Source organism: Delphinapterus leucas, chromosome 3 (genome assembly GCF_059928025.1).
Source record: "Delphinapterus leucas isolate spDelLeu-1000000601 "Yukka" chromosome 3, BTC_Dleu_Yukka2, whole genome shotgun sequence".
NCBI classification, from domain to species: Eukaryota; Metazoa; Chordata; class Mammalia; order Artiodactyla; family Monodontidae; genus Delphinapterus; species Delphinapterus leucas.
The window spans coordinates 82819330-82847191 of record NC_143131.1 but is presented as its reverse complement, the minus strand read 5'-3'; the positions used below and the strand labels follow the sequence as shown (position 1 = coordinate 82847191).

The 27862-nt window shown below is 36.8% G+C and overlaps 1 long non-coding RNA gene across 1 annotated transcript in view; it reads left to right on the top strand.

Moving 5' to 3' along the window:
- The window catches only part of LOC111184016 (uncharacterized), an 80751-nt gene that overhangs the window by 25765 nt on the left and 27124 nt on the right, over positions 1 to 27862 (top strand). The window lies entirely within an intron of this gene.

The following is a 27862-nucleotide window of genomic DNA, read 5'->3' as shown; positions in this document are numbered from 1 at the left end:
AGATATTCAGCTGAACACGCAAGATTTTGGGCCTGTCCTTTGGCCAAGATCAATTTATTGGAAAATATTCAAATTTAAATATAGCCTACCTATTAACTAAGATCATTTAAAAAGCATTTTAACCACAAAAAGGAAATGTCAATAATTGTCAGTCCTTTTATGAGAAAAGGAAGCACTGGTTGATTTAAGGTGTACAGTGTCGATTAACCCAAAAGAGTGATAGAAAAGAAACATTAGCAAACTAGATTTGAATGCAGACTCTGCCATGTAAGAAAGAAGTCCAGAATATACCTTCAGTACACATTTTGGCTTAATATATATCCTTTTTTAAAAAAAATAGATTTTTCTTATTATAAAAATTAACAGTACTTTAACATTACAATAATTTAATCAGAAAGAATTAAGGAAGTAAAGTTATAAAGGAACTAAAAAGTCATACAAATCCCTATATTGAACTTGGAAATAATATTCCTAGTGCTTGGTCTGTACATATGTTATATTTCATCCAATCTAAGGTACCATCAATTGTAGGATGCTCCATTATGTTATGATCAATTAACAAAGAAAAAAATATACACTGCCAATTAAAACTATGATAAAATGCTTGCCTATGACATATTGTTTTTATTTTTATGTATTGAAAGGGCTTATTTAGACATTTTAGCAAATACTTTAGTCATATATCACACTTGTACATGCAGAAAAAAGAAAATATGAGCAAAACAAATTGGTTAAGATACTCCTAAACTGTCTTACATGAAATTGTATCTTTTACTTTTTTTGTCTCAGAGTGGTCAATGTACATGTTTTTCCACATTATATCTGCTGCAACTTCAAAAGTATAGATTATGCAGTGTTTCTTAAGACTTTTCTATTATCTTCTCTGAGATTTTCCTTTAAGCTACTGACACTCATTCTGCAAAATTTGATGCACATACACAGGCAACTGTAAATAAGTCAGTTTTGCTATCTCATCAAAAAAATAACAAGATCCATTCTAATATCAGAGATTTTAGGACAAAAAAATAATGAATCAATTAGTGTCCAGTCAGGAAACAGAACTAATGCCAAGAAATTCAGTAGAAAGAATTTAATACAGAACTGACCAAGATGGCAGAGTAGAAGGACGTGCTGTCACTCCCTCTTGTGAGAACACCAGAATCACAGCTAGCTGCTGGACAATCATTGACAGGAAGACACTAGAACTTGCCAAAAAAGATACCCCACATCCAAAGACAAAGGAGAAGCCACAGTGAGATGGTAGGAGGGGCACAATCACAGTAAAATCAAATCCCATAACTGCTGGGTGTGTGACTCACAGACTGGAGAACACTTATACCACAGAAGTCCACCCACTGGAGTGAAGGTTCTGAGCCCCACGTCAGGCTTCCAAACATGGGGGTCCAGCAATGGGAGGAGGAATTCCTAGAGAATCAGACTTTGAAGGCTAGTGGGATTTGATTGCAGGACTTTGACAGGACTGGGGGAAACAGAGACTCCACTCTTGGAAGGCACACACAAAGTAGTGTGTGCATCGGGACCCAGGGGAAGGAGCAGTGACCCCAGGGGAGACTGAACCAGACCTACCTGCTAGTGTTGGAGGGTCTCCTAGAGAGGCAGGGGGTGGCTGTGGCTCACAGTGGGGACAAGGACACTGACAGCAGAAATTCTGGAAAGTACTCCTTGGCATGAGCCCTCCCAGAGTCTGCCATCAGCCCCACCAAAGAGCCCAGGTAGGCTCCAGTATTGGGTTGCCTCAGGCCAAACAACCAACAGGAAGGGAACCCAGGCTCACCCTCTTACATAGCCTCATCCACCAGAGGGCAGACAGCAGAAACAAGAAGAACTACAGTCCTGCAGCCTGTGGAACAAAAACCACATTCAGAGAAAGACAAGATGAAAAGGCAGAGGGCTACGTACCAGATGAAGGAACCAGATAAAAACCCCAGAAAAACAACTAAATGAAGTGGAGATAGGCAACCTTCCAGAAAAAGAATTCAGAATAATGATAGTGAAGATGATCCAGGACCTCAGAAAAAGAATGGAGGCAAAATTCGAGAAGATGGAAGAAATGTTTAACAAAGACCTAGAAGAATTAAAGAACAAACAGATGAACAATACAATGACTGAAATGAAAACTAGACTAGAAGGAATCAATAGCAGAATAACTGAGGCAGAAGAAAGGATAAGTGACCTGGAAGAGACAATGGTGGAATTCACTGCTGTGGAACAGAATAAAGAGAAAAGAAAGAAAAGAAATGAAGACAGCCTAAGAGACCTCTGGGACAACATTAAAAGCAACAACATTCACATTATAGGGGTCCCAGACGAGAAGGAGAATAGAGAGAGAAAGGACCAGAGAAAATCTTTGAAGAGGTTATAATCGAAAACTTCCCTAACATGTGAAAGGAAATAGCCACCCAAGTCCAGGAAGTTCAGGGAGTCCCATACAGGATAAACCCAAGGAGAAACAGGCCGAGACACATAGTAATCAAATTGGCAAAAATTAAGGACAAAGAAAAATTACTGAAAGCAGCAAGGGAAAAACGACAAATAACATACAAGGGAACTCCCATAAGGTTAACAGCTGATTTCTCAGCAGAAACTCTACAAGCCAGAAGGGAGTGGCATGATATACTTAAAGTGATAAAAGGGAAGAACCTACAACCAAGATTACTCTACCCGGCAAGGATCTCATTCAGATTCGATGGGGAAATCAAAAGCTTTACAGACAAGCAAAAGCTAAGAGAATTCAGCACCACCAAACCAGCTCTACAACAAATGCTAAAAGAGCTTCTCTAAGTGGAAAATAGAAGAGAAGAAAAGGCCCTAAAAAAACAAACCCAAAACAATTAAGAAAATGGTCATAGGAGCATACATGTCAATAATTACCTTAAATGTGAATGGATTAAATGCTCCAACCAAAAGACACAGTCTTGCTGAATGGATACAAAAACAAGACCCATATATATGCTGTCTACAAGAGACCCACTTCAAACCTAGGGACACATACAGACTGAAAGTGAGGGGATGGAAAAAGATATTCCATGCAAATGGAAATCAAAAGAAAGCTGGAGTAGCAATGCTCATACTAGATAAAATAGACTTTAAAATAAAGAATGTTACAAGAGACAAGGACACTGCCTAATGATCAAGGGACCAATCCAAGAAGAAGGTATAACAATTATAAGTATATATGCACCAGATATAGGAGCACCCCAATAGATAAGGCAAGTGCTAACAGCTATAAAAGAGGAAATCAACAGTAACACAATAATATTGGGGGACTTTAACACCTCACTTACACCAATGGACAGATCATCCAAAATGAAAATAGGAAAACAGAAGCTTTAAGTGACACAATAGACAAGATAGATTTAATTGATATTTATAGGACATTCCTTCCAGAAACAGCAGATTACACTTTCCTAAGTGGGCATGGAACATTCTCCAGGATAGATCACATCTTGGGTCAAAAATCAAGCCTCAGTAAATTTAAGAAAATTGAAATCATATCAAGCTTCTTTTCTGACCACAATGCTATGAGATTGGAAATGAATTACAGAGGAAAAAATGTAAAAAACACAAACACATGGAGGCTAAACAATATGTTACTCAATAACCAAGAGATCACTGAAGAAATCAAAGAGGAAATCAAAAAATAACTAGAGAAAAATGACAATGAAAACATGACGATCCAAAACCTATGGGATGCAGCGAAAGCAGTTCTAAGAGGGAAGTTTATAGCTATACAGGCCTACCTCAGGAAACAAGAAAAATCTCAAAAAAACAATCCAACCTTACACCTAAAGGAACTAGAGAAATAAGAACAAACAAAACCCAAAGTTAGCAGAAGGAAAGAGATCATAAAGATCACAGCAGAAATAAATGAAATAGAAACAAAGAAAGCAATAGCAAAGATCAATAAAACTAAAAGCTGGTTCTTTGAGAAGATAAACAAAATTGATAAACCATTAGCCAGTCTCACCAAGAAAAAGAGGGAGAGGACTCAAATCAATAAAATTAGAAATGAAAAAGGAGAAGTTACAAAAGAGACCGCAGAAATACAAACCATCCAAAGAGACTACTACAAGCAACTCTATGCCAATAAAATGGACAACCTGGAAGAAATGGACAAATTCTTAGAAAGGTATAACCTTCCAAGACTGAACCAGGAAGAAATACAAAATATGAACAGACCAATCACAAGTAATGAAATTGAAACTGTGATTAAAAATCTTCCAACAAACAAAAGTCCAGGACAGATGGCTTCACCAGTGAATTCTATCAAACATTTAAAGAAGAGCTAACACCCATCCTTCTCAAACTCTTCCAAAAAATTGCAGAGGAAGAACACTCCCAAACTCATTCTATGAGGCCACCGTCACCCTGATACCAAAAACAGACAAAGATACTACAAAAAAGAAAATTACAGACCAATATCACTGATGAAATAAGATGCAAAAATCCTCAACAAAATACTATCAAACAGAATCCAACAACACATTAAAAAGATCATACACCATGATCAAGTGGGATTTATCCCAGGTATGCAACGATTCTTCAATATATGCAAATCAACCAATGTGATACACCATATTAACAAATTGAAGAAGAAAAACCATATGATCGTCTCAATAGATGCAGAAAAATCTTTTGAGAAAATTCAACACCAATTTATGATAAAAGCTCTCCAGAAAGTGGGCATAGAGGGAACCTACCTCTACATAATAAAGGCCATATGTGACAAACCCACAGCAAACATCATTCTCAATGGTGAAAAACTGAAAGCATTTCCTCTAAGATCAGGAACAAGACAAGGATGTCCCCGCTCCCCACTGTTATTCAAAATAGTTTTGGAAGTCCTAGCCACAGCAATCAGAGAAGAGAAAGAAATAAAAGGCATACAAATCAGAAGCGAAGAAGTAAAACTGTCACTGTTCACAGGTGAAATGCTACTATACATCGAGAATCCTAAAAATGCCACCAGAAAATTACTAGAGATAAACATGAATTCGGTAAAGTTGCAGGACACAAAATTAATGCACAGAAATCTCTTCTATTCCTATAGACTAATGATGAAAAATCTGAAAGAGAAATTAAGGAAACACTCCCATTTACCACTGCAACAAAAAGAATAAAATACCTAGGAATAAACCTACCTAAGGAGACAAAAGACCTGTATGCAGAAAACTATCAGACACTGATGAAAGAAATTGAAGATGATACCAACAGATGGAGAGATATACCATGTTCTTGGATTGGAAGAATCAACTTTGTGAAAATGACTGTACTACCCAAAGCAATCTACAGATTCAATGCAATCCCTATCAAACTAGCAATGGCATTTTTTATGGAACTAGAACAAAAAAATCTTAAAATTTGTATGGAGACACAAAAGACCCCGAATATCCAAAGCAGTCTTGAGGGAAAAAAACGGAGCTGGAAGACTCAGACTCCCTGACTTCAGACTATACTACAAAGCTACAGTGATCAAGACAATATGGTACTGGCACAAAAACAGAAAAATAGATCAATGGAACAAGATAGAAAGCCCAGAGATAAAACCGTGCACCTATGGTCAACTAATCTATGACAAAGGAGGCAAGGATATACAATGGAGAAAAGACAGTCTCTTCCATAAGTGGTGCTGGGAAAACTGGACAGCTATATGTAAAAGAATGAAAGTAGAACACTCCCTAACACCACACACAAAAATAAACTCAAAATGGATTAGAGACTTAGATGTAAGACCAGACACTATAAAACTCTTAGAGGAAAACATAGGAAGAACACTCTTTGACATAAATCACAGCAAGATCTTTTTTGATCCACCTCCTAGAGTAATGGAAATAAAACCAAAAATAAACAAATGGGACCTAATGAAACTTCTAAGCTTCTGCACAGCAAAGGAAACCATAAACAAGACAAAAAGACAACCCTCAGAATGGGAGAAAATATTTGCAAACGAATCAGTGGACAAAGGATTAATCTCCAAAATATATAAACAACTCATGCAGCTCAATATTACAGAAACAAACAACTGAATCCAAAAATGGGTGGAACACCTAAATAGACATTTCTCCAAAGTAGACATACAGATGGCCTAGAAGCACATGAAAAGTGGCTCAATATCACTAATTATTAGAGAAATGCAAATCAAAACTACAATGAGGTATCACCTCACACCAATTAGAATGGGCATCATCAGAAAATCTGCAAACAACCAATGCCGGAGAGGGTGTGGAGAAAAGGGAACCCTCTTGCTGTTGGTGGGAATGTAACTTGATACAGCCACTATGGAGAACAGTATGGAGGTTCTTTAGGAAACTAAAAATAGAATTACCATATGATCCATCAATCCCACTACTGGGCATATACCCAGAGAAAACCATAATTCAAAAAGACACATGCACCCCAACGTTCATGGCAGCACTATTTACAATAGCCAGGTCATGGAAGCAACCTGAATGCCCATTGACAGACGAATGGATAAAGAAGATGTGGTGCATATATATAATCGAATATTACTCAGCCATAAAATGGAACGAAATTGGGTCGTTTGTTGGCATGTGTATGGATCTAGAGACTGTCATACAGAGTGAAGTAAGTCAGAAGGAGAAAAACAAATATCGTATACTAATGCATATATGTGGAACCTAGAAAAATGGTTCAGATGAACCGGTTTGCAGGGCAGAAATTGAGACATAGAACAAACGTATGGACAGCAAGGGGGGAATTCCGTGGGACAGTGGTGGTGTGTGTGATGAATTGGGCGATTGGGATTGACATGTGTACACTGATGTATATAAAATTGATGACTACTAAGAACCTGCAGTATAAAAAAATAAATAAAATTGAAAAATTAAAAGAAAAATGGAAAGGAAATAGGAAAGATTTCCAGAGAAGCAAAGAGTTAACTTGGAAGCCTAGGGGGAAAAAAAAATGCAGAGTTTAATAAAAAACGACTTAGAAAAATGTTAGCGAGCTAAAAAGCAAATAGACGTAGGTAAGACATATAAAATATTTCATAAACTCTATTCTTGACAGTTAGTAATCTGGGCTCTTATATCTACTTTTCTATTTGAAGAGTAGGCTAGCTTAAGGTATGATGGTTTTATTATCAAACTCTGTATTATTCATTACTTTGTTGAAATATTTGTTAATGATAATATTAGTTAATGTGGAACTTTTGTTGACCTTGTCTTTTATCACTGTCACTTGGACTCAATCACGGTTACATATGCCTGTACTCTTTGGTTAAAAGTGACCAAAACTCAAAATAGATTAATTAAAAACGAACTTATTGGCCCAAGTAAGTCAAAACTCTATTTTTATTTATTTATTTATTTTTTATGCAAATTTATTGAAGTATAGTTGATTTACAATGTTGTGTTAGTTTCTGCTGTACAACAAAGCAAATCAGTTATACATACACATATATCCACTCTTTCTTAGATTCTTTTCCCATATAGGTCATTACAGAGTATTGAGTAGAGTTACCTGTGCTATGCAGTGGGTCCTTGTTGGTTAACTATTTTTTTTGTTTGTTTGTTTGCGGTACACGGGCCTCTCACTGTTGTGGCCTCTCCTGTTGTGGAGCACAGGCTCTGGATGCGCAGGCTCAGCAGCCATGGTTCACGGGCCCAGCCGCTCTGCGGCATGTGGGATCTTCCCGGACCGGGGCACGAACCTGTGTCTCCTGCATCGGCAGGCGGACTCTCAACCACTGTGCCACCAGGGAAGCCCAACTATTTTTTTTCTTAAACATCTTTATGGGAGTGTAATTGCTTTACAATGGTGTGTTAGTTTCTGCTTTATAACAAAGTGAATCAGCTATACATATACATATATCCCCATATCTCCTCCCTCATGTGTCTCCCTCCCACCCTCCATATCCCACCACTCTAGGTGGTCATAAGCACCGAGCTGATCTCCCTGTGCTATGTGGCTGCCTGCTACTAGCTATCGGTTTCACATTTGGTAGTGTATATATGTCCATGCCAGTCTCTCACTTCGTCTCACCTTACCCTTCCCCCTCCCCGTGTCCTCAGGTCCTTTCTCTACGTCTTCATCTTCATTCCTGTCCTGCCCCTGGGTTTTTCAGAACCAATTTTTTTTCTTAGATTCCATACGTATGTGTTTATATACGGTATTTGTTTTTCTCTTTCTGACTTACTTCACTCTGTATGACAGACTCTAGCTCCATCCACCTCACTACAAATAACTCAGTTTCATTTCTTTTTATGGCTGAGTGATATTCCATTGTATATATGTGCCACATCTTCTTTTTCCATTCATCTGTTGATGGACACTTAGGTTGCTTCCATGTCCTGGCTATTGTAAATAGAGCTGCAAGGAACATTGTGGTACATGACTCTTTTTGAATTATGGTCTTCTCAGGGTATATGCCCAATAGTGGGATTGCTGGGTAGTATGGTAGTTCTATTTTTACTTTTCTAAGGAACCTCTGTACTGTTATCCATAGTGGCTGTATCAAGTTACATTCCCACCAACAGTGCAAGAGGGTTCCCTATTCTCCACACCCTCTCCAGCATTTATGGCTTTTAGATTTTTTGATGATGGCCATTATGAATGGTGTGAGGTGATACCTCACTGTAGTTTGATTTTCATTCCTCTAATGATTAGTGATGTTGAACATCCTTTCATGTGTTTGTGACCATCTGTATATCTTCTTTGAAGAAATGTCTATTTCGGTCTTCTGACCATTTTTGTATTCAGTTGTTTGTTTTTTTGATATTGAGCTGCATGTGCTCCTTGTAAATTTTGCAGATTAATCCTTTGTCAGTTGCTTCATTTGCTAATATTTACTCCCATTCTGAGGGTTGCATTTTCATCTTGTTTATGGTTTCCTTTGCTGTGCAAAAGCTTTTAAGTGTCATTAGGTCACATTTCTTTATGTTTTTATTTCCATTTCTCTAGGAGGTGGGTCAAAAAGGATCATGCTGTGATTTATGTCATACAGTGTTTTCCCTATGTTTTTCACTATAAGTTTTATCGTGTCTGGCCTTATATTTTGGTCTTTAATCCATTTTGAGCTTATTTTTGTGTATGGTGTTAGGGAGTGTTCTAATTTCATTCTTTTACATGTAGCTGTCCAGTTTTCCTAGCACCACTTATTGAAGAGGCTATTTTTTCTGCATTGTATATTCTTGCCTCCTTTATCAAAAATAAGGTGACCATATGTGCATGGGTTTATTGTGGGGCTTTCTATCCTGTTACATTGATCTATCTTTCTGTTTTTGTGCCAGTACCATACTGTTTTGATTACTGTAGCTTTGTAGTATAGTCTAAAGTCAGGGACTCTGATTCCTTGAAGCTCCGTTTTTCTTTCTCAAGATTGCTTTGGCTATTCAGGGTCTTTTGTGTTTCCATACACATTGTGAAATTCTTTGTTCTAGTTCTGTGAAAAATGCCATTGGTAGTTTGATAGGGATTGCATTAAATCTGTAGATTGCTTTGGGTAGTATAGTCATTTGCACAATGTTCATTCTTGCAGTCGAAGAACATGGTATATCTCTCCATCTTTTGTATCATGTTTAATTTCTTTCATCAGTATCTTACAGTTTTCTGCATACATGTCTTTTGTGTCCTTAGGTAAGTTTATTTCTAGGTATTTTATTCTTTTTGTTGTAGTGGTAAATGGGAGTGTTTCCTTAATTTCTCTTTCAGATTTTTCATCATTAGTCTATAGGAATGGAAGAGATTCCTGTGCATTAATTTTGTATCCTGCTACTTTAACCAAATTCATTGATTAGCTCTAGTATTTTTCTGGTAGCATCTTTTGGATTCTCCATGTATAGTATCATGTCATCTGCAAACAGTGACAGCTTTACTTCTTCTATTCCAATTTGGATTCCTTTAATTTCTTTCTCTTCTCTGATTTCTTTGGCTGAAAATTCCAAAACTATGTTGAATAATAATTGAGAGTGGACAACCTTGTCTTCTTCCTGATCTCAGAGGAAATGGTTTCAGTTTATCACCACTGAGAAAGATGTTGGCTGTCCGTTTGTCATAGATGGCCTTTTTTATGTTGAGGTAAGTTCCCTCTGTGACTATTTTCTGGAGGGTTTTTATCATAAATGGATGTTGAATTTTCTCAAAAGCTTTTTCTGCATTTATTTAGATAATGTTATGGTTTTTCTCCTTCAACTTGTTAATATGGTTTAATCACATCGATTGATTTGCATATATTGAAGAATTCTTGCATTCCTAAGATAAACCCCACTTGATCATGGTGTGTGATCCTCTTAATGTGCTGTTGGATTCTGTTGGCTCGTATTTTGTTGAGGATTTTTGCATCTATATTCATCAGTGATATTGCCCTGTAGTTTTCTTTCTTTGTGACATCATTGTCTGGTTTTGTTATCAGGGTGATGGTGGCCTCGTAGAATGAGTTTGGGAGTGTTCCTCCCTCTGCTATATTTTGGAAGAGTTTGAGAAGGATAGGTGTTAGCTCTTCTCTAAATGTTTGATAGAATTCGCCTGTGAAGCCATCTGGTCCTGGAATTTTTTTTGTTGGAAGATTTTTAATCACATCTTCAGTTTCAGTGCTTGTGAGTGGTCTGTTCATATTCTCTATTTCGTCCTGGTTGTGTCTCAGAAGGTTGTGCATTTCTAAGAATTTGTCCATTTCTTCCAGGTTGTTCATTTTATTGGCACAGAGTTGCTTGTAGCAATCTCTCATGATCCTTTGTATTTCTGCAGTGTCAGTTGTTTCTTCTTTTTCATTTCTAATCTGTTGATTTGAGTTTTCTCCCTTTTTTGCTTGATGCATCTGGCTAATGGTTTATCAGTTTTGCTTATCTTCTCAAGAACCAGCTTTTAGTTTTATTGATCTTTGCTCTTGTTTTCTTCATTTCTTTTTCATTTTTTTCTGATCTGATCTTTATGATGTCTTTCCTTCTGCCAACTTTGGGGTTTTTTTGTTTTCCTTTCTTTAATTAATTTAGGTGTAAGGGTAGGTTGTTTATTTGAGATGTTTCTTGTTTCCTGAGGTAGGATTGTATTGCTGTAAACTTCCCTCTTAGAACTGCTTTTTCTGCATCCCATAGGTTTTGGGTCGTTGTGTTTTCATTGTCATTTTTTTCTAGGTATTTTTAAATTTCCTCTTTGATTTCTTCAGTGATCTCTTGGTTTTTTAGTAGTGTATTGTTTAGCCTCCATGTGTTTGTATTTTTTACAAATTTTTTCCTGTAATTGATATCTAGTCTTGTGAGTTGTCGTCAGAAAAGATACTTGATAATCATATCAGTTTTCTTAAATTTACTAAGGCTTGATTTGTGACCCAAGATATGATCTATCCTGGAGAATGTTCCATGAACACTTGAGGAGAACGTGTATTCTGTTGTTCTTGAATGGAATGTCCAATAAATATCAGTTAAGTCCATCTTGTTTAATGTATCATTTAAAGCTTGTGTTTCCGTCTTTGGATGAGCTGTCCATTGGTGAAAGTTTGGTGTTAATGTCCCCTAGTATGATTGTGTTACTGTCGATTTCCCCTTTTTTGGCTGTTAGCATTTGCCTTTTGAATTGAGGTGCTTCTATGTTGGGTCCATAAATATTTACATTTGTTATATCTTTTGCTTGGATTGATCCCTTGATCATTATGTAGTGTCCTTCTTTGTCTCTTGTAATAGACTGTATTTTAAAGTCTATTTTGTCTGTTATGAGATTTACTACTCCAGCTTTCTTTTGATTTCCATGTGCATGGAATATCTTTTTCCATCCCCTTACTTTCAGTCTGTATGTTTCCCTAGGTCTGAAGTGGGTCTCTTGTATACAGTATATATACGGGTCTTGTTTTTGTATCTATTCAGCCAGTCTTGTCTTTTCGTTGTAGTATTTAATCCATTTACATTTAAGATACTTATCAATATGTTTGTTCCTATGACAATTTTCTTAATTGTTTGAGGTTTGTTTTTGTAGGTCTTTTCCTTCTCTTGTGTTTCCTGCCTAGAGAAGTTCCTTTAGCATTTGTTGTAAAGCTGGTTTGGTGGTGCTGAATTCTCTTAGTTTTTGCTTGTGTGTAAAGGTTTTAATTTCTCCCTTGAAGCTGAATGAAATCCTTGCTGGGCAGAGTATTCTTGGCTGTAGGTTTTTCCCATTCATCACTTTAAATATGTCCTGCCACTCCCTTCTGGCTTGCAGAATTTCTGCTGAAAGGTCAGCTGTTACCCTTATGGGGATTCCCCTGTGTGTTATTTGTTGTTCTTCCCTTGCTGCTTTTAGTATTTTTTCCTTTGTATTTAATTTTTTTATAGTTTGATTAATATATGTCTTGACGTGTTTCACCTTGGGTTTATCCTGTATGGGACTCTCTGCGCTTCCTGGACTTGATTGACTATTTCCTTTCCCATATTAAGGAAGTTTTCAACTATAATCTGTTCAAATATTTTCTTAGATTCTTTCTTTTTCTTTTATTCTTCTGGGACCTCTATAATTCAAATGTTGGTACATTTAATGTTGTCCTAGTCATCTCTGAGACTGTCCTCAATTCTTTTCTTTCTTTCTTCTTTATTCTGCTGTGTGGTAGTTATTTCCACTATTTTTTCTTGCAGGTCACTTTTCCATTCTTCTGCCTCAGTTATTGTGCTATTGATTCCCCTAGAGAATTTTTAATTTCATTTTTGGTGTTGTTCATCACTGTTTGTTTGCTCTTTAGTTCTTCTGGGTCCTTGTTAAATGTTTCTTGTATTTTCTCAATTCTTTTTCCAAGATTTTGGATCATCTTTACTATCATTACTCTGAATTCTTTTTCAGGTAGACTGCCTATTTCCTCTTCATTTTTTGGTCTGGTGAGTTTTTACCTTGCTCCTTCATCTGCTGTGTTTTTCTGTCTTCTCATTATGCTTAACTTACTGTGTTTGGGGTTTCCTTTTTGCAGGCTGCAGTTTCATAGTTCCCATTGTTTTTGGTGTCTGCCCCCAGTGGCTAAGTTTGGTTCAGTGAGTTGTGTAGGTTTACTTGTGGAGGGGACTGGTGCCTGTGTTCTGTTGGATGAGGCTGGATCTTGTCTTTCTGGTGGGCAGGACTGTGTCCAGTGGTGTGTTTTGGGGTGTCTGTGACCTTGTTATGATTTTAGGCAGCCTTTCTGCTAATGGATGGGGTTGTGTTCCTGTCTTGCTAGTTGTTTGGCATAGGGGGTCCAGCACTGTAGCTTGCTGGTTGTTGAGTGTAGCTGGGTCTTAGCATTAAGATGGAGGTCTCTGGGAGAGCTCCCGCCGATTGATATTACATGGGTCAGGAGGTTTCTGGTGGACCAGTGTCCTGAACTCGGCTCTCTCACCTCAGAGGCACAGACCTGACACCTGGCCACAGCACCACGACCCAGTCAGCCACATGACTCAGAAGAAAAGGGAGAAAAAAAGAAAGAAAGAAGGAAAGCAAATAAATAAATTAAATAAATAAAATATAGTTATTGAACTAAAAAATTAAAAAAAATTTTAAGATAAAAACAATTTTAAAGTGTTAAAAAAAGGAAAAAATATCACACAAAGAAGTATACACACACACAGTCACAAAAAGAGAAAAAGGAAAAAAAATATATATCTATATATATAAACATAAAGGAAGAGACTAACCAAATCAATAAACAAATATATCAATGATAATAAACTAAATAGTAAAGTAAGTTAAACATAAAACCAGAAACAAATTAGATGCAGAAAGCAAACCCCAAGTCTATAGTTGCTCCCAAAGTCCACCTCCTCAATTTGGGATGATTCGTTGTCTCTTCAGGTATTGCAGAGATGCAGGGTACATCAAGTTGATTATGGAGGTTTAATCTGCTGCTCCTGAGGCTGCTGGGAGAGATTTCCCTTTCTCTTCTTTGTTCGCACAGCTCCTGGGGTTCAGCTTTGGGTTTGGCCCCGCCCCTGCATGTAGGTCACCTGAGAGCGTTTCTGCTTTGCTCAGACAGGACGGTGTTAAAGGAGCTGCTGATTAGTGAGCTTTGGCTCACTGAGCCTTGGAGGAGGGAGGGATACCGGATGCAGGGCGAGCCTGCGGCAGCAGAGGCTGGCGTGACGTTGCCCCAGCCTGAGGCACGCTATGTGTTCTCCTGGGGAAGTTGTCCCTGGATCACGGGACCCTCGCAGTGGTGGACTGCACAGGCTCCCGGGAGTGGAGGTGTGGATAGTGACCTGTGCTCGCACACAGGCTTCTTGGTGGCTGTAGCAGCAGCCTTAGTGTCTCATGCCTGTCTCTGGTGTCCATGCTGATAGCCGTGGATTGTGCCCGTTTCTGGAGTTCGTTTAGGCAGTGCTCTGAATCCCCTCTCCTCACGCACCCTGAAACAATGGTCTCTTGCCTCTTAGGCAGCTCCAGACTTTTTCTTGGACTACCTCCCGGCTAGCTGTGGCACACTATCCCCCTTCAGGCTGTGTTCACCCAGTCCTCTCCCTGGCGTCTGACCTCTGAAGCCTGAGCCTTAGCTCCCAGCCCCCATGTGCCCCAGCGGGTGAGCAGAGGAGCCTCTCAGGCTGGTGAGTGCTGGTCAGCACCGATCCTCTGTGCGGGAATCTCTCCGCTTTGCCCTCCGCACTCCTGTTGCTGTGCTCTTCTCTGCGGCTTCGAAGCTTCCCCACCCCCACCCCCCATTTCTGCCTGCTTAGAGGCTTCCTAGTGTGTGGAAAGTTTTCCTCCTTCACAGCTCCCTCCCACTGGTGCAGGTCCCGTCCCTATTCTTTTGTCTCTGTTTTTTCTTTTTTCTTTTGCCCTACCCAGGTATATGGGGAGTTTCTTGCCTTTTGGGAAGTCTGAGGTCTTCTGCCAGCATTCAGTAGGTGTTCTGTAGGAGTTGTTCCACATGCAGATGTATTTCTGATGTATTTGTTGGAAGGAAGGTGATCTCCACGTGTTACTCCTCCACCATATTGAAGGTCTCTCTCCAAAAGTCTATTTTTAGATATAATTCATCACTGGTTGCATCTAGGTACTTAAAGTGTTAGTGGAATACTCTCTAAATTTATCTCACACTTATACAATACCTGAGATGAGAGCTATTTGGAATCAATTTAGACACCTCATTATTGATTTTTATACAGTACTCATATTTTAATACTTTTTTAATGCCTAAGTTTGCAAGGAAAAACCTTGACTTGCTGCTACTTTCACTTGAACTGGAAAAGTGTTCTTCATAGAAAGGATAGAAAGGTACACACTCTCTTCTATGCAATTGACAGAAATGTATTAAGTTTGGAGACAACTGAATTGATTATGTAATCAATAGTAAGAAAAATGACTTCAGAGCGGCTATTCCATAACCAAGGCATATTTTGGTTTTTGGTACCTGTCTTCCAATAATTTACTGCTTTGTATCCAGCAATTGACATGTATTTTGGAACATGCACTTTGATCTTTTACTATTATATATTTGTGTGTGCTTTACTGGAGAATACATACATACACAGATACACCCTTTTTTACAAATCAGGAAGTATTACTAAAATGAGCTGCACATATTTTCTAGACTAATTTTCTTGTTGCCATCGTTTTTTGCTACACTATCTATGCACTCCTTTGATGGTATGATTTGCTCTGGAAATCCCTATGGAGACCCTTTCAGGAATTCTTTTATATCCTATTTCTGTGCAGAGGAAGAAAGACCTTCTATTAAATTAGGCATTTGTGTGTGTATCATTTTAATTTTCTTTCTCTCTTTTGTAAAGTGGTGTCCGTTCTACCCCCTGCCTAACCTATTAACTCCTGCTTGGTTTTGGTTTAAGCCACAGCACAGAATACATGCGCTAGAAACTTATTAGGGAGAATGACCTCAAACTCAGTACTGCTCAGTGTCTCAAAATCTTTGTGGAAATAAATAATATTTACAAAGGATTTTCTGAAAATCAAGTAGTCCATCCATTTTTCTTGCTCAGAGATTCTTAACTTTGGATAAGGGAGGATCTAAGAGCACCTTAAAATTGCACATAAATTCTATGCATATGAATTTTAATGGGCTGTCTGTTATTTTCACCAGGTATTCAAAATGGTCTATAACTAAGAATTGGTTAAGAATCATCTCAGTTTATATTTTCAAAGCTATATTTGGATTAATACAAAAGACCTACATCCTACAGTAGGTCTACAAAATACAAAAGGCTACATCCTACAGTAGGTCTACAAAATACAAAAGGCTACATCCTACAGTAGGTCTACAAAATACAAAAGGCTACATCCTACATACCTGGACTTCAGTTTTCCAGAACTACTGCATATGATTAATTATCCCTAAGTCAACTGTTAAAATTATATATATATATATATATATATATATATATATATATATATATATATATTTTAAAAACAACAGAAACATACCACTTTGTCTAGTGAAGGTATTTATCTTTAGTGTCCGTGTAAGCAATGAATGTTCTTCTTTGAGAAACTGGCCTATCTTCATATTTTGGAATCTATGCCTCAAAGAACCAGTTGTGTTTCCTCTGGCTTTACTATTATAGACAGTGTACTGCCAAATTAGAGGCTCAGTGTTAGCTACTGTACTCCAGGGCATGCATTTTTGTAACTCTTAAATTTATTCTGTTGTCTCTACCCTTATTTACCTTTGCCACAAATTCTTTACTTTTTTGATAAGCATTTTGTTGTAGTACGTATTTTTATAAGTTGCCCTAAATCATTTCCAAAAGCACTGAGTGTACAAGTACAGATGAATAAATAAATAATAATAGTGACTGAGGCAGCACATAAATCGTTTTGTCTATTTCATATATTTTTTTCACATGGTCCACAGTTTTAAATTGCTTTCAGAAATGGCTTCTTTAATAACATACTTTTGGGGGGAAACGGGGGAGTGCAATGAATTTTGGGAGATTGGGATTGACATATATATGCTACTATGTATAAAATAGATAACTAATGAGAACCTACTGTATAGCACAGGGAACTCTACTCAGTGCTCTGTGGTGACCTAAATGGGAAGGAAATCCAAAAAAGAGGGCATATATGTATATGTATAGCTGATTCACTTTGATGTACTGCAGAAACTAACACAACATTGTAAAACAACTATACTCCAAAAAAATTAATTAAAAAACCACATACTTTTGTAGTTTTTGTTGTAAATATTTATTATTAAAGTTTAAAACTTACTAATGTATCCTTAATAAAGTAAGAAGAGCCAAGGGGCCAACAATGAAAAATGAATCCAAAGTATTTTAACCTGAATGGTAAAGGAGGGAAGCTCTTTTTTCTGCCTTAAGGTATAAAAACATATTTTAGGCATCATTGCTTTAGGTAGATGTACTATTTTGCAGTCACTTGTTCAAAAGATCTAACAAAATTGAGTATATTTTCAGAAAATGTCTACTCTGTCTTCTTCTTATAAACATGAGTTTCTGCTTTGGGATGTATTTTAGTGCACACTAGTGTACTTTTGTGTGTGTGTGTGTGTAGTGTGTGTGTGTGTATAACTAAGCTTTGTCTTTTAGTAAAATTGAAGTTATTTATATAGTCCCTGTTTTGCTTTCTTTTAGTTTTAAACTTGCATTTGTAAAAAGTTAGCAATACATATTGCTTCTTTGTTGCTGTTTGTCAAAAATGGGTTGCTGACTACTGTATTATTGTATTGTGGTAGGGTGTACTGATGAATGGAAAATGTGTAAAAAAGGGAATTGATTTTTATTCTTATGTCCTGAGTAGGACTCCCCAGTCTACAATGCCATCTATAGAATTATCATTTGAACGTACATTTAGTGGATAAGGTAAAAGCCCAAGCCTAAGACACAGCATATCTAATAAGCAAACCCTAAAGATCAGCTGTAAAACATTTCTTCCCAGCTACATATTAATTGTGCTATAATGGAAACACTGAGGGTTAGCTTAGAGAAAAGAATGGGAAATCCTATTCCCATTATATAAAACTTTACCAGTGACAGGTTAGGTAAAAATTTTAAAGCAGCATAAAAAGCATGTGTTTTAACCTCAACAAAAGGTACTATAATTCTCCTCTTTGAGTAGTCTGTATGCCCAAGCATGTGCCATGTCCTCAGATAAGCTGAAGAGGTTTCCCTCATCATATATATTATCCCAGTGTAGGCCTAGGCTAAGTTCTGTGCCTGGTACATGGTAAGTGCTCAGTAAATACTTATAATATTGAATATTTGACACTGTTAGGAAAAAGAAAGGCCATGCACAGTGAGCGTGTGACTCAGAAACAGCTGTCTGGGAAGAAAAATGAAGTGCCCAGGTTGCCAAAAACCAAGTCTGCTGCAATAAAAGGAAATGTCTGTGTGGTAGCTCCTAGTCAAAGAGCTGATATGCATTGCTCCCTTTCACAGCGTGGCTGATTTAGCACTGTGCTACAAGATGTGGTCATTGCTCTACTCAGCTTTTCCTAGAAACATCAGAGCTTGGCTGACCCTTATAGAAGGAAAAGGAAATGTGAACATCACTTCCTTCACAAGTTTGCAGTGAACTGCTAAAGTATAAAGACTTCACTCTTAATACACAAAAAGAAAAATTTGCGATAGTTTTTTTAAGGACTGCTAACATAGCCCGAGGGACAGACTCTACAAGTAGTCATCAAGTAGGCAGGGAAAAGTGGAAAAAGGACACTTAAGACTGAAGACTTCAGTTAGTTTGAGAGTGAATATTTGAAGGAGGAGCTACTAGGAGCTACATTCTTTCTACCTTAGGAGAAACTAGGTGTTATTGTGTAAAGTAGTCTCTAAAATAAAATAAGAACTATAGAAGTATACATTTAGGGATATGGAATCAAATCAAAGAAGGTAAAGTATGCTTCTAGGTTCTTCTACTAACCCTCTTTGAGAGTGTTTGGCAATTAATCCCTTTGATTAATTTCTTCATGTCTCTGAATTACTACTTTACCTGTCAGGATTTAGCCTGAGAAGTAGAATCACTATGAGTGATGTAGAATAGAGATTTATTATAGAGGCTTTCACTTCACACAGTTGTTCCTAGTGGAGAAGTCTGTACAAGGCTGTTGCCTCTGCATCTTGTACCAGGTCTCAAGTCTCAAAAGGTCAGGTTAGTCCAACAGTCTGAGAGAAAAGCTGAATGTGTAGTAGGGAAGAACTGAGAAATTTGGAACCTAAGAGGACAAACTGCAGCCCATGAGCCCAAATGGAGACCCAGATCTGTCTTTTATTGCTTCCAAATCTATAATGCATGTAACCTGTAAGATAAGCTGGTGCCATTTGCCATAGAACTGAATACAAATCTTAAAGTTCTTGGTTAGCCTGAAGTTCTTCAATAATAGCATTTTATCAGCTTACTTCCACCCTCCCCACACACACTCTTCAACTCTCTACAGAGCATTAAAAAATGCCCTAAAAGGTTTTTTAAAAGGCTACTAAATCTTCATCTGAAATTGATCTACAATTATCTGCAAGAAGCAGAATCCTTTCTGAGGGTACATTCAGACTAAATTGGTTTCCCAAGAGGATGATTATCAATACAGTGAAATGGAATCTTTCTCTTGCATTTTTAGGATCTATGTGCAGCAGTGGTAACATTAAAAAAGAAGGGTCACTGGTCATATGAAAAAGATGACTCTCCCCATCCCTGCTCCTTCAGAATTTGTGCTATATTTTCTAGCTATTTCTACAAAGGCCATGTCTACCAGATTAATCTCTGACAAATGAAGACCATCCATTCATAGTCATCTGGAAGACCTGTGTTGCACTACTATGCTGTTCAGGAATTTAGTGCCAGCTAACACAATGACTGGTTGACCAATGTAGTTTTGATGTGTACAGTAGTAATACGGTTTTTCTTCTCCCTCTAAGGAGGAATGTTGGAGTCTGGCTCTTTAAAAATGACCAGTTTAGAATGAAGCAGCCATATGGTTGATTACAATGATGCTTTTCATTTTAGTTCAGTTTTGATTAAGTTAGAATCTGATACTGTAAGTGCTCCCATATAACAACAGAACAAAGTTTAGGCATTTCAGTCTTAGCATTTCATGTTTGTATATAAATGTTGAAATTCTAAAGATAATATGAAGGATCAAGCATTATATACATTTAAAATTCTTGATATTTAAAAAGTTTTTCATATTTACATAATTCCTTACTGTAGTACTTAAGTTTTTCATATTTATATAATGCCTTACTATACTATTTACTCCAAAATGATTTGAAGTTTAGTGAGAAATTGAGGAAAAGAAATTAACATGTAAATATTATTCCTTAAGAAAGGAAGTTATAAGACAGTTTATCTAATGCAGGTGAAACTGGAATTAAGCAATATATATCTAGATGTTCACATTTTTACGTTCAGTTCACATTAATAAGGACATTAAATAAAGAGATTCTTTGGTCACATAAAAGAGCTGATTTTCACTCTCCTTTCTTGCTAAGAACCAATGTTGTCTTTCGTAGTAATTTATTGTCTTTTCTTTGGTAATGTCTTCTCATAATATAAGAGGTGTAGAAATCAAAAAGAAGGGGGAAATCAAAGGAATATGAGATCTATGTACATTGCTGCAATGATTTTTAATTTGTTCAGATGTTTTTGTATGAAGCTTGCAAAAAACATTTTTCTAAATCATGAATGCCAGAATAAAGTGCATCAACTTGCTACAGTTGTTTTAGATAGAAAAAGTTGTTATCATTAATTTTAAAGTTTGTACTGAAAAGTTGACTTTTGAAAGCCATTGAATTATGTGCAAATCTTGAAATATAAATGTTATACTATTTTTGTGAGTGTCATAATATCACAATATTATGCCCATAGGTCTATCACATAGTATCAGGTGTTGATGTTGAATTACTCACTATATAATTTCATTTTTAGATATTGAACATAATTTAATTTTCTAATTAGTATTTTTTTAAAGAAGTATAATCTTTTATTTTTATTATTATTATTTTTTACATCTTTATTGGAGTATAATTGCTTTACAGTGGTGTGTTAGTTTCTGCTTTATAACAAAATGAATCAGTTATACATATACATATGTTCCCACATCTCTTCCCTCTTGCGTCTCCCTCCCTCCCACCCTCCCTATCCCATCCCTCCAGGTGGTCACAAAGCACCGAGCTGATCTCCCTGTGCCATGCGGCTGCTTCCCACTAGCTATCTACCTTACATTTGGTAGTGTATATATGTCCATGCCTCTCTCTCACTTTGTCACAGCTTACCCTTCCCCCTCCCCATATCCTCAAGTCCATTCTCTAGCAGGTGTGTGTCTTTATTCCTGTCTTACCCCTAGGTTCTTCATGACATTTTTTTTCTTAAATTCCATATATATGTGTTAGCATACGGTAGATCTCTAAAAAATACAAACACATGGAGGCTAAATAATACACTTCTTAATAATGAAGTGATCACTGAAGAAATCAAAGAGGAAATAAAAAAATACCTAGAAACAGATGACAGTGGAGACACGACGACCCAAAACCTATGGGATGCAGCAAAAGCAGTTCTAAGAGGGAAGTAGCAATACAATCCTACCTTATGAAACAGGAAACATCTCGAATAAACAACCTAACCTTGCACCTAAAGCAATTAGAGAAAGAAGAACAAAAAAAAACCCCAAAGTTAGCAGAAGGAAAGAAATCATAAAAATAAGATCAGAAATAAATGAAAAAGAAATGAAGGAAACGATAGCAAAGATTAATAAAACTAAAAGCTGTTTTTTTGAGAAGATAAAATTGATAAACCATTAGCCAGACTCATCAATAAAAAAAGGGAGAAGACCCTAATTAGTATTTTTATATGAAGCAGAAAAAAATATGAGGGGATTAAGAAAAATTTGAAGAGTTTTCAGTTACATTTAGAAAAATTTTCCCTGAAAGCTTTTCAGTAACTTTGGTACTCCAGATATCAGGTTTGTCAGTTATGTTTGACTCTGGAGGTTTATTTGAGGAGCCTGTAGAGAATGGTAACCTTGACCCTCCCTGGGAAGCCCTAGTCTGTCAGGCAACCAGTTAGCCTTAGCCTGTAAGTCAGTCAATCAGCTATTCAGTCAACCAGTTAATTTACATTTACTTGTTACAAGGTAGAACATTTTGGAACCTAAAAGAGAGCACAAGCCATTCTGGGATACTGCACAATCTTAGGCAAAACAGTAGGCTATACTGTACACAGCACTAGGTTCAAAACTTAGTTCAGCAGGCAATCCATTTTATGATTTTTATCAAGTCTAGTTTTTGATCCATGGACTGTTTAATTAGCGTGTTGGCCTAAATAGCTCCTGTACCTTAGAATTCTAGAATTCTATGATTTTTTCTTTATTTGTATCAATCCATAGAATAGTAATTCCCAACAATTTCCCACAGCTTTCCAGTGTACTATGAGCTCTTTTCATTGCAACAACTCAAACTGATATTGAATATCATTTCATTTTGTTAAGTCAACTTTACAAACTGTTTTTAGTGATGTCCATCAAGTAGATCATTAAGTCGAATGGTTGGTGGTATAGAATTGGGAACAACTTGCTACAAATAAAAAGTAACCTAGGATAATATTAATACAGTGCTAAAGAAAGGTAATTTCCTTAAGAGGGTGGGTATTAGCCCTGTCATATTAAGATAGTAAACAATTATTAGAACAGCAGCACAATGCTATGTGTGAAAATGTGCATGGTAGAATAACTGTGAATGGTTTTCTAAATAGATACTATGACAACTTGTTATACTTTAGTAGTGATTACTTTATAATTATAATTGCCTTTCAAAAAATGTTGTATTGGGTCTTTTAAACTTTACCAAATAATTCAGGTGTTCGTAGGGGTTTTTACAAATATAAGAATTTTAAGATTTACTATAGAAAGTTGGATAATGGAGCTGATACATAGTAAATACACCTCAAATTAGATGGAACTCTCTGAATCCAGTCTTAAAATTAAAAAAAACGTATCTAGAGACAGACCACTTTAAGTCCTCTCTGGCTTAGTGCAGGATGCTTTTCTGAATTTACTGTAAATAGGAATTGTATAAAAAGAAAGGCATGTGTCTACATTTTGTTATGGTACTTAACTTTGAGGAATGTATACTCCAAATTGCTATGGTGAATAAATACTCAACTTGCAGTCATATTCAAATTTTGAGATTATTTTCTTGATAATTAAATATTTTCCTAACTTAAAAAATTCTTAAAACCAGAACTATTGTTTTTAAAAACATGTGAAGTTAATAATAAGTATGAAAAAATACCTTGGCTCAGAAATGGAAAAATGAAAAGCATGGATCAAATTGCCTAGCACTTCTTTGTTAGTTTGACATGAGGCCAGAATCAAGAGTTTATACTAAACGTTGTTTTTAAAATGCACCCTTTACTGATATTTGATATTTTCCCCAAGCAAACTAAGATGTGAAATTTAATAATCCTTTATGACAATTTTATAAAAATGGACTGCCATGCTCGTCATGATGACGAGCCGCTTCATCTGCCGCCTCCAGACATTCGCTGTAAGTTATTGATACAGGGTTCACAGCCTCTATCCATCAGATCTTTGACTGCATCTGTGTCATTAACCTTTGGGTTGATCTGAGAGTGGCATCACCCAACTAACTGGCTGTCATGTCAGCTTGGCAGCTGGGCTTCACATGTTCTCTTTCACTTTGTCTTCCAAGAGCATCTGAACAGATAGGGACAAAGTGATGTAGCCAATTAATTACCTTGTGATTTCTAGATCGTCCAGCTTTTCTCCCGAGATAATGTCAGGAGGAAATAAAATCTAAAATATATGAGTACTTGATGCACTAGAAATATGAGTCAAAAGTCTTTGTGCCGTAGAGACCCAGGTTCTGATTTCAGCTCCAAATCTATGTGACTTTTTGTAAGTTACTTAACTTCTCTGGGCCTCATTGGAAATTATTTAGAGGCAGAGACAGTGAATTTTCCTCCAGGATTTATTCTCCTTGTATTAGTTTATAGATAAGTCCTACCTGTTGGGGACAGATCTATCTTTTGGAAGGTTTAAGGACAAAAGGGTATAAAATAAATAAATGAATATGTTGCTAGCTTCCCCTCCCTCAGAGTCTTGGAAGAAGCATATGGGCTCTGAAAGTTATACCACCCTAACTTCACAGTAAATCTGCCTTGACCAATTCTGCCACATACACATAGGTTTTAGTAGGGCTTCTGCTCTCCTAGCTAGAGACATTTCTTAACCTGCCTTATTCTTGAGTGAGATCATCTGACTCAGGTCTGGCTCACAGGAGAACACAAATGTTACATGCAACTTTCAGATTCTGTTCTTAAAATAACCCACTTACACCACCCCTTACCCCCTTTTTTTTCTTTTTCCACTGGCTGGAGAAAGCAGTACCAGAGCAATAGTTGGGCTTGGGAAATGGCACCATCTTGGACTCAAGAGATGGAAGCTCTACCTTGAATCTGGCAGAACCCTCTTGGGATACCACATTCTGGATCACCCTATATATCTAAGTATTCTTTAAAAAAGAAATAAAACTGTATCTTTTTTTTTAAAGTCAACGTATATTCGGGTCTCTTTGCTAAAGTAGCTTAGTTTAATTCCTAATAAATATAAACACCTACATTCTGGTATTTTTATGAGGGTTAAATTATATAAGCCATGTAAAATGCTTGCATGTGGTACTGTGCAAACACTCTCTTTGCAGATGGAATTTTTAAATTATCTAGTTTTGTTTGGACAGACAAGTAATCCTAAAATCAATAGAGAAGTTAAACCTCAGTGTTAATGGTTTTAAAAATCTCTATTTCTTTATCTTAGTAATAAATGTTTCACTGGTTTAGCATTTACAGGGCAAAGGTACTGCCCAGTATCATCCCATCCCATCTTCATATTTATTATCCTTTATGGATATTTTGATGAGTTTATAATGTATATAATAAAGTTTATAGGACATGTAGTAGGTGCTCAACACATGTTAAAATAGCCTACTTCTTCCCTTTCATCACATTCTACATTAGATATAAAACATAATGGCTTTCAAGCTCACAAATATTCACCCATTAGCCTTCGTATTCGTTTGAGGAGCTGCACCTTCTCCCCACATTCTAACAATATGATAAAAGGGAACTGTTGGAATTGCCTCTTTCTTCATAGCCCTTAATGGACTTGTGAATATTTCCCTAGGATTTCTAAAATATTGGTAAGAGAGAGGCACTCTTTCCTGTGGTTCTGCTATTTTAGAAATGTGAAAATTAAAGCTTTCTGTAGTTTTGTCTGCTGTCACACAGCAATAGTTGTGGTAATAATTGATTTACTTGTTCTAAATGCACAAGACAAGTTTCACTCTAGCTTTTCTTGTAATTTGAGTCCATGAAACAAAATATTTCTCCTTGATTAAGGTGAATTAAGGTGGGTTTCTTTCACTTGCTGTGAAAATAATCCCTGAATAATGAGGAGCCTCTTTGCTTCAGTGCAGTGTCTCCCATGGGCTGTTGCTGGAACAAAGATCACTATGCCTGAATTCTCTGCCAGATTAAGTCGGCAAGTGCCCTGCCTTATACAAAGAGAGTTGTTCTCTAGGACACAATCCTACCCTCAAGGGGTTTACCATAGAGAAAAAATGATATGAACAAAATAAGTAGCTATATAACAATACAAGCTTTAAGTAAGTGTGAAAAGCAATAATAAAAAGAGATACGACAATGTAGTGCAGTGTTCATCACAAATATAATTTCCTGTGGAACTTGAGGTTCAGGGCAATAAGCAAAGCAAAGCATATCATAAATCATTAAGAGAATATTTGTTTAAAACTTCTGTGGGATAGTACCTGCAGGCTATGCCTTCCCTTTTTCTGCAGCCTGAATAAGGTAAATAGAATTAGGTCAGCAGCCAAGTAACAGAGCAGGACCCTATGGGGTCTTCCCGGGATAGGCCCTTCCCCCATATCCTCTGCTTTAGCTCCTCTCTGTTACCTAGATAACAGTATTTCCTGAGTTGTTTTACAGATGTGAAAATCCCCCACCAAATGGAAGATGTTAACTACTTGATGACCAGGTGCATATAGCCCCAGGCCTCCTGGAGCCTAAGGACTGATACCCTTAACCCCGTGACACAGATGGCCCTGCAATAAACCTTTCTCTGCTCCAAACAAGGACGTTTTGGTTTGTTTGGCCTCACTGTGTGTCAGGCACATGAACTTGTGCTAACAGCAAAACCATAAAATCTGAAAAGATATGAAGCCTCTAAAGGCTTTTCTCCTGCACTCCCCACCACCCTCATCACTCCTCCCCTCCCTGAGTATACTGCCTTCTTTAGCTCTCCCTTAAGAGCTAAGCTCTCTCCTTTTCCTTGCAGAAAAGGCTGCGCAAGTCTACGTACTGGCCCAGCAGGATGTAGCACTATGTGCATCCCCAGAAGCATAAAGGTTCTAGAGTTTATTGAATTAACTGTGCTGCGTAGTATTCAGTGAAATATAATTAAGCCTCACATTTTCTGTAACTCCTTGGTTGTAGTTTTTATTTATCGTTCCAGGCCTTACTGGGAGTGCTGGGGAAATTCTCCTGAACCACAATACATTTGTCTGGGTATTTGTTTGCATACCTGCTCAAAGCCTTTCCACAAGTTCTGAATATTTTTCCTATATGTCAGCTGCTCACCGAGTTTCCCTCATGGGTCACATCTGTAACACCCACTTCTTTTATTCTCTTATAAATGAACTGGTCATCCAAACCACGTTATCGACTGACTTAGAATGTTTATCACCATGATCACGTTAATTTGCTAACCTCAGGGATTAAGCTGTCTTGACTATTAACAGTGGTTTGAAAAAGCAAGAATTTGCCACTTCCTTTGGTTGATACTATGTAGACTGCTTGCCATATGGCCTGGGCACACATGACCTAGTTAAGAGAGGCAGAGCTACGTGTTGGCAAAAGAATCGGAGGCCTTGGAGCAGTAACTATATACTTAGACTGACATGGGTTTAAGCTAGGCCCTACCACTTAGTAGCTGTATCACCCTAATCAAGTTACTTACTATCTTTAATTTCTTTAAGTTTCACCAGTTGTAAGACTAGCAAACACAACTTACAGACTTGTGGAACTTAGGAATGACAACATTCATAAAATATTTACCAGGTCTATAGTGAGCACTCAGTAGTAACCATTAGCTGTGATTGAGATGACAGTGAATATGAATAAGCAACAAGTAAATGCATAAATATGATTCTGTGATACTTTTTATATTGTAAAATTAATTTAGCAAATTAAAGGAACTATTTGGGGGCTTAGTTTGAAAGCTTAGTATTCCTCTAAAGAAAAAAAAAATGAGGACAAGATTCATCCTTAGATAATTTTAAACTAAAGTTATTCTAAAATTTAATCCAATAAACAATTACTGGGTTTGGAATAAAGTCATTCTAAAATTTAATCCAGTAAACAGTTATTGGGTGTTGTCTGTGCCAGGAAATATGCAAGCATCAGTAATACAAAATTAAGTATAGTTTAGTGATATAAGCATACTGATTGAGCATGTACATGAGATAACCTGAATGTAAAAGTGAAACAGATAATTGTTCAGACATGAAATAAGTGTGTGATATTTTCTAGTCTGCATAACAGTTTATTTCATTTATACCTCCATATTTTACTAGTTGTGGTTTTTCAACATATAATTGAACTTCTACAGTAGGAAAGGAGAAGCATTTTAATTTCCATCAAGATTTAGTATATGTATTTTTCACTGCAACATCCATGCTCTTACTATTAAACTAGGATAAATCATGTGTAGAATTTATTGTTTGATCATGATTGTTTACCTATGCAAAATAAAAATTGGAAAAAATTTACTTGTGTATAGATAATTAATCTTGCTCAATTGTCTAAAAATAACATCTATATGGATAACTGATTATGGTACTTTCGTTCCTCACTTATTTTCTCATCCTATAAATTTTTATCTTCAACTATTCAGTTATTG